Below are 8849 nucleotides of genomic sequence, written 5' to 3' on the forward strand. Positions count from 1 at the left end.
AACAACAAAAAACACCCTTCTTCTCATCCCACAGTGGTCCCTCTGAAAAACCCGGCCCATGCATTTCCCAGGCCACTGACGTGTACAATAAAGTGGCTCAGTTACCTATGCCCTGGTCTTGACCTGTTTGCTTTTCCATGAGGACACTCCACCTGCTCCTCAACTGGCTGCATTTCCTATTTACAGGACCTGCAAGTTCGGTCACTACAATATCTTTTCTTGAACAGAAAGAACATTCCTGTCAGTGTCCCTGAGCTGGACAGGGTGAGTGTGGTAGTTTGGTTAAAAGACAGGGTGAGTGTGGTAGTTTGCTTAAAACATTCACAAGCTTTAGCCGGGTGTGGTGGCACACGCTTGTACTCTCAGTACTTGGGAGGCTGAGTTAGGAGGATCGCAGGTTCTTGGCCAGATTTAGGTACTTAGTGAGGCTCTCTGCAACTTAGTGAGACCGTCTTTCAAAATAAAATGTCCCTGGGTTCCATTTCTAGTACCACAAAACAACAACAACAACAACAACAACAACAACAACAACAACATCCACAAGCTGTGACCTTGGGCAAGTTACCAAACCTACTTTCAGCTTCCCCTTTCTCATTTGTAAAACAGGTATATTAAAACCTGTACGTAGCCAGGCGTGGTGGCACATGCTTGTAATTCCAGTACTTGGGAGGCTGAGACAGGAGGATTACATTTTGTGGACAGCCTTAGCTACTTAGTGAGGTCCTCTGCAACTTAGACTTTGTTTCAATATAAAGAATAAAAAATAGGGCTGGGGGTGTAGTTCCAAGGTGCAATGCCCCTGGATTCAATCCCCAATAACACACACACACACACACACACACACACACACACACACACACACACACTGTAAGTTCAAAAGTTTTGTTAAGATGAAAAGGGACAATGAAATGGGTATGGTGGGTTATATCTGTACTCCTAGTATTTGGGAGGCTGAGACATAAGGACTGCAGGTTGGCAGCCAGCCTCAGCAATTTTCTATAGCCCTTAGCAGCTTAGTGAGGAGGCCCCATTTCAAAATAAAAAATGAAATAAGGCTGAAGTATAGCTCAGAAGTAGAATGCCCTCAGATTCAATCCCCAGTAACACACACACACACACACACACACATACACACACACACACACATACACACACACACACACAATCAATCTCTCTCTCTCTCTCTCTCTCTCTCTCTCTCTCTCTCTCTCTCTCTGAAATGGGATAATGAATACATAATACCCAACTACCCAACACACTGATCATTAGGGGTGATCAAGGACGAGACACCTTCAGCTTATCTAACAGAAGCACTCATCCAATAAAATACTTACGAAAAATACCTGGAAATTAGCATCTTTTTTTCAGGGAATATGTACATTAATTGGTCTGCATTTGACAAGTAATACTTACAGCAGAAGTAGAGAATCCAAGGATTTTTGAATGATAAACTGTCTTTAGAAATTTTGTGCTACTGCCAAGGGAACAGATTCTTTTCGGTGCCAAAAACATGCTATGGGAGAAAAGAGAAATAGAGAAAAGGAGTAAATACAGGCTAGTGACATCACTCTTAAGACATATAACTAGCTGACAGACCACAAGCTTATAGACAATCTAAATATAGAAAATCTAAATTACACATTTGATAACTGCACTAGCTTGCTTGCTTCTTTTGAATTTTCTTTCTGGATTAGGCTACGGGGATAGTTTTAAGGGAAGGTATTATCAAAGATCAGGAACCACTTGAACAATAATCAGTATCACAGAATTCTTTGATCTAGGACAAGAGTTTTCTTTTTAGCAAAAAAATGCCATAAATGCCCATTTATTTAAGTTCTGCATTTCTTAGATACTTAAGCAAAGTATTTGCAAAATGTTTTCTTGTAAGTAGATAAATGAGAGAAGCATGCTGAACTTCTTGAGATAAACTAGGCTGGGAGGGTGGGTGGTTAAGAATCAGGATACCAGAATTCTAGTCTTCATGCTCAAAAAGGGTGTGGTGGTGTATGCTTGTAATCCTAGTACTAGGAGTCAGAGACAAGGAACTCAGGTTTTCAGCTGCTTAGTGAGGCCCTCTGCAACTTAGAGTGAGACCCTGTTTCAAAATGAAGAGTTAAAAAAATAGGGCTGGGGATATAGACCAGAGATAGAGTGCTCCTGGGTTCAATCCCAGTACTGCCAAAAAAAAAAAAAAAAAGGTCACAAACTTATCTCCCAACCCCCTCAAAAAGCTGAAAAAGCCAATCCTATCTCATTGATATTACCTATTTTAAAAAATAGATTAATCAATTTCTGGCTTAAAGGTACCTCAGAAAATATCTTTAATGTCATTGGCTGATGACTTGGAGAATTTAGGGTGCAGCTCTGGGGAATTTTGACCCAGGCTGGGTGAGCCAAGCCCTCCAGCTTGCATTCATCTTCTTAGGGCCAGTTTTTATCTGGAAATCCTAAAGCCAAACTCCTCGCCCCTGTCTCCTTATCTTTAGTAACATATCACCTCTATAATGCAATGTCCTCTGGTCACTGACTTGCTCTTCATTTTTCTCCCACTTCCCAAACCTTTTACTGTGTCCTTGGGAACAGCCTTCACTGTAATCAGTAAATCTCACTTTGCTATAGGAGCATCCCACCACCCCCTACTGGCTTTAACTTAAATCTCAACATTCCTAGGACACCGCTTCCATATTCCTCAGATTATATAAGAACCCTTTGTTCTTATATGCTGCAGGATCCCTTCCCCTTATTACTTCACATTTTTACCAGATAGTTGCAGCTAGAACACCTCAGATCAATTCTCAGCGATTTTCAGTTTACATTGTATCATATTAACCATCACTACCACAGAGCACCACCATCATTTTCTGTTTTGCTGTAGTCAGACTGTTACCTCTCTGGTTGTCCTCAAGGACATTATCTCCAGACCTGCGGGAAAGTCCCTGTCATTCCCTAAGGAGTTGTCAGGAGGCAACACTTGTCTTCTCATCTCCAGGTACTATGTTCATCCTAGGTGAGTCTATTGCCTTCAGGGATGACCCAGGGAATGACTAGCACTGCCCCGCCCATGGTTCATGTCCTCCAGTCTGTCTTAGTCTCTTTTTCCTCCCTCCTGCCAGACCCTGAACCCTGCCAACAAATGCCCCAAACGGCCTATTCCAAACTAATTAATGAAGCACTCAGCTTGCTTAGTTATCCCAACTGTCAGTGCTCCCGGGTATTGTCATCTCCAGGAAGCTGCCTCTGCCTTTACCAGTTTAGATGGCAGTCCCACCACTTTAGAAAAGCTCCCATGCTGTCCTAAGCCCCAAGCCCCTTTTCATCTGTCTGAATAACTGCGGCATGGGCTAAACCTGACTACAACTCACTGTCTGCTTTTCCCATGGTCCATGGAGTTGAACTGCTAGAGAAAGCCACACAAAATAGGTAGACTGGTTTCACCCACAAATGAGTGGTCATCAATCTCAAATTGGACCCCAGAACTTCCCATAATTTCTACTATATTTTGATTTTAGGCTATACTTTTCTTTGAAGATCCAAATGTTTGGGGCAGCACTTTTTTTTTTTTGTACTGATTATTGAACCCAGGGGCAAGCTACCCCTTACCTTCTACCCCTACCACTTTAAAATTTGAAACTGGGTCTTGTCTTGCTAACTTTTTTTAAAAACTATTTTTATTGGTGCACTGTAATTATACATCATAGTGAGATTCAAATCCCAACCCCCTTCCACTATTCTACTGCTCTCTCCTCATTTATCTAAAGTCCCTTTTGTTTCTTATTTTCTTCCTAGCTTCCTCACGTGAGAAGAAACATGTGGTCCTTGACTGTCTGGGACTGACTGCTCTCACGTAGCATAATATTTTCTAGTTTCATCCACTGTCCTGCAAATGTTGTACTTCTGTTCTTTTTTAATGACGTCTTGCTAACTTTCTAAAGCTGGCATCCAACCTGGGATTTTCCTGTTTCAGTCTTTCAAGCACTGGGATGACAGGCATGTGTCACCATGCCTGGCCTAAGCAGCATACAATTTACAGTGTGTGTGTGTGTGTGTGTGTGTGTGTGTGTGTAGTCAGAGATGACCCATCAAACAACTGACACTTCTCTGTCCATTGGTCTTATTCTCATTCATCTATCTAATATCTGTCTATTTCTATATCCACTGATAAGCAAAATAATAATTTTGAGTGTCATGAAAAGTTGAAAAATAATCAAAAGGTATCTGGCTTTTAATTGTAAAAATTTCACTGCATTTTTCTAGTTTCTCCCCTCCCAACAATGAAATGTTGAACTGCTTTGTGAAGCAACCAGCGAAATATGACTCAGAGTGATCCAGTTTGATATGATCACAGCATATTTTACATAAGGTGGTAACGTGCACATTCAAAGACACGTGGTCAATAGAAAATCAAACTGTAATTTATTTTTATTTATTTATTATTTATTTTTTATTGTTGGTGGCACTGGGGTTCCTGGAAGCCCTTCTACCCCTGGGCTACACTCCCAGACCTATTTTTTATATTTTTATTTGTAAACAGGGTCTCTTAAGCCAGCCTGCCTGGCTTCGAACCTACGCGATCCTCCTGTCTCCGCCTCCCAAGCACAGGGATTATAAGCGTGCGCCACCACGCCCGGCCCAAACTGTAATTTATTTTCACTGGAGAAGACTGTTTAAAAGACTGAGAAGGTATGCCTGGCAACCTCAAGCTGAGAAGGTAGTGAATTAATTACTAGGGGTAGAATCCAATGCTCTACTGTAGCAAAAGGATTAAAATCAAAGTTTTAAGACATTTTAAAACTAAAGTTTAATGCTCTGGCCTTAACTTCAAATTATCAAGTCATGAATATTTTGCATATTGGGTAATAGGGTGTGTAGATAGAGATTAGAATGCATTAATTTGACCAAGTCCTGAAAGCTTGGGTTAACTGCAAGCTCAAGGGAGACTAACACTAGGCAGTTGCAAAAAGGACTCATGCTAATGCCCAGTTCAAACTGTTACAAGAATCTGGCCAAGCCAGGCCTGGTACCGCCTGTCTGTAATCTCAGCTACTGGGGAGTCTGAGACAGGAGTCTCAAGTTGGAGTCTAGCCTGGCAATTTAGAGACCCTGTTTCAATCAAACAGTAGGGCTGGGGATGCACATCAGTGGTAAAGCCTCCCTGGGTTCTGTTCCCAGTACAGCAAAAAACAAAGGAAACAACAGGAAAGGCCCAAAACAAACAGAAAGCAAGATTATTCAGCTCATGCTCTGATATGTCATGACACATTTGCTTCCAGAATGTTTATAAAGCTCATTGATTACAACAAAGAACGTTTAGGGGGTAAACAAGGAGCTGGCTGGTATAAACAGTGGGAAGAATACGTCTCAAAGCCATGCCATTCGATAGAGAGTGAAAAAAATAAAATACCCAAAGTTGTTTGGCACGAGATTCAAGGGGCACCAGGCAGAAATTGCTGAGATGCTCTCATGTGAAATGGGATTCGTGTAATTATAAAAGTTCTCCAAAGGGAAGGAGATTGGTTGCCTGGCTAAGTTAGCAGGAGCTAGGTTTGGGCACAGAGGTAACACTTAGTAAGCGAGCAAGCCATCTCACTCCCCCACAGGTAGCGCCAGGAGCCCAGGGTCAGACGCAGGGCTGCTGCAGTGGCCAGGGCCCAGAGCTGCGGGGACTCCAGAGGCAACTAGATTGGCCTGCTTCCTCCTTTAAAAACTTTGGATTCCGCGTAGTCCGCAAGGACAGCTTTTATTTCCTTTTTCAAATTTAAGTACTGGGTCCCAGACTGCTTTCTCAACGCCCTGAATTGCAAAATCAAGGACAGAAGGAACAAGGCGACGACCGGGGTCTTGGGGCTCCCCCTGGGAGGCCAACCATCGAGACCCAGCCCTTCCCCAGAAACACCTGTGAATCCCTGGGCGGATCCTAGGTCTCCCCCAGGCTCCGGCGGTGGGGGCGAGTCCGCGTCGGGATGGACGCCCAGCGTGGGCGCTCCCAGCCAGGCGCGAGGCCGCGGCTGCCTCGACCTCCCCTCGGCGCCCCGCTGCGCACACCGCGCACACCCGGACCCCCAGGCCCGCTCCCGTCCCGCACGCTCACCTGGCTGTAGCTGGCGCGAGTCCGGCCCGCGGGAGGGCACTGGCGGGCGCGATTTGGACGAGGGGGCGGATCCCGGGCAGGGCTGACGCGAGTCCAGTTCTAGGCCGCGGATTGGCTGCGAGGCCGGAGGAGACGGGCGGGGGAGGGGGAGGGGAGGGCGGGGCGGGGGCGGGTCTGGATGTGGCCGGCGATTGGCTGTGGGGCCTGGGCCGAGGGTGAAGATTGGCTGTGGGCGGAGGCGTGGGACCCGAGTTAGGGGGCGGGCGGGGGCGTGGGCTGGGGGCGAGTGGAGATTGGCTGAGGAATTTAGGCCCTGGCTGGGATTGGGTGTGTAGCTGCTTGGAGGTGGGTTGTAGGACAAGGACTGATTGGGGAGGGTATGGGACAGGGATTACTTTTGCAAGGAGGATTGTCCTGCGCCTCTGGCTTGGGCACAGGGTGAGTTCAGGTTAGAATAACTGTGGAAAGTGCTCGAGAGAGGGCTGGACTGAAGGAATGAGTGAGAAAAAAGGGCTTGTAGATGTATTTGTCACCGGCGATGGGGTGAGGAAAAACGGAGAGGACCTTTACCTTTCTGAAAAGTGAAAAGAGTTCGAGCAAAAGAACTGAGAATGAGCCGTGGCTTGTAATCCCAGCATATGGGATGCTAACAGGAGGGGCGCTTCGTGGACAGCCTCAGCTACTTAGTGAGGTCCTTTGCAACTCAGTGAGACCCTGTTTCAAAAATAAAGAATAAGCCTGGTGTGGTGGCGCACTGTCCTTGCTTTGGAGGCGGAGACAGGAGGATCCTGCAGGTTAGAAGCCAGCCTCACTGGTTTAAGAGCCCCTGCTTCCAAATAAAAAATATAAAAATAGGTCTGGGAGTGTAGCCCAGAGGTAGAAGGGTTCCATCCCCAATACCACCACCACCACCAAAATAAATAAATAAATAAATAAATAAATAAATAATAAAATAAAAAATAGGGGTGGGTGTAGCTCTGAGGTAGAATGTCCCTGGGTTTCATCCCCAGTACTGCAAAAACAAATAAAAAAAACCCCAAACCCAAAATGTCCCCAAAACAAAACAAAAAACAAAAGAAAAAAAGAACTGAGAATGAAAGGGGCTGCAAGACAGAAGGAGGAAGATACACGACACTTTATTTTTAAAATATATTTTTATTGGTGCATTGTAGTCAAACAGCTCATGGAACACAAGACTTATGAGGATATACAAGCACACGTCACCCGATTAGCTTTTATCCGATCTCCATCCCATTCCCTCCCTTTCCCTCATTCCCCTGCTTGATTTAGTGATTGACTTTGATATGTTTACGTACATCATGTGCTTTAAAGAGTTTCCATCTTCACCCCTCCCATGCTCTCAGATAGGTCACCTTAATTGCTCCTTTATAGGACCCCTTCTTTAACTAGAGTTCCTCCTATTACCCATTTCTCCCTAGTTTTTGCATATTAGGGAAAGCATCTGATTTTTTTTATTTTTTTGTGATATTTCCCAGTGGATGTTGCACTGCAGGCTCTAATCCTGGCCTTGCTGGCCCCAGCACTGGCCTTGCTGCTCGGCAGACTCCCATCCCAGCCTCAGAGTCTCCAGCACCGGCCTCACTGTGCAGCGGGCTCTGGTCTCTGTCACTGTAGTCAGGTCGGGTACAGACGTTCCCTTTTTTCTTCCCTTTTTTTTTAAGTAGGAGAAAACAGAAGGTGTCATTTGCAAAAGCTGGGAGCCCGAATACCTAGTGGCAATGAATTTTGTCTCTCCTCCGAAGGCACAGCTTCACTATGGAGAGTCGTCTCTGCTGCTCCAAGTGCACCCTGGCCTGCAGTGCTGTGCAGAGGATTGCAGCAGTCATGAGGGCCGATGTCTCACAGAGCACGCAGGATGACGGTCCGACCCGGCTATGTGGGTTTCCCTCTGATACGTCCCAAGCACTTTTCCCACTTATTATGTTGTCCAGAATTCCTGAGCATGTGGGGCAAAAGAGTCTACTTTTGGGGAGATTTTCCTCAAAAGTTCAAGGTGGATTGGACTGGTCTGTCTGCCCCTCCCAAACACTGGTTGCTGCCGCTGCCATCACCATCTTGGTTCTGTCCTGAACACACCTTTCCCACACAGCATGTTGTCCAGAATTCCCGAGCATGTGCGGCAGTAGCAGTCTACCTTTGGGAGATTTTTTTCAAAAGTTCAAGGTGGATTGGATCTGATCTCTGCCTCTCCCAAATACTGGCTGCCACCACCGCCATCTTGGCCAGTAATAAATATATATATACTTTTTTTTTTTTTGGCGGGTCTGGGGATGGAATCCAGGGGCATTTGACCTCCGAGCTACAACCCCTGCCCTGTTTTTTTATTTTTTATTTTGAAGCAGGGTCTCATTAAGTTATGGAGTGCCTCACTAAGTAGCCGAGGCTGTCTGTGAACCATGATCCTCGGGTCTCAGCCTCCCAAATGCTGGGATTACAAGCTTGCACCACCAAGCCTGGCTAATATTTTTAAATAAAAGAAAACAGTACATGTCTTTGGCAGAGGTTGTGAGCTTGAGCACTCAGCAGCAATGGATTTTATTTCACCTCCAAGAGCAGAGGCCCACAGCCTCACCGCATAGAGAAGGATCTGCTGTTCCGAGTGCACCATGGCCCCCAGTGCGGTGTAGAGGAGCAGGGAGGCCAGGCTCACTGAGTCCCCCGGGGATGTGCAGCTAGGCTTCCCGCCTGGCACTGCTGGGCTCCCTCCAACATGCCCGGAAACATTTTTCTTACAGAGTAT

This window comes from Muscardinus avellanarius (assembly GCF_963383645.1).
Source record: "Muscardinus avellanarius genome assembly, chromosome: 3".
Taxonomy (NCBI): Eukaryota; Metazoa; Chordata; class Mammalia; order Rodentia; family Gliridae; genus Muscardinus; species Muscardinus avellanarius.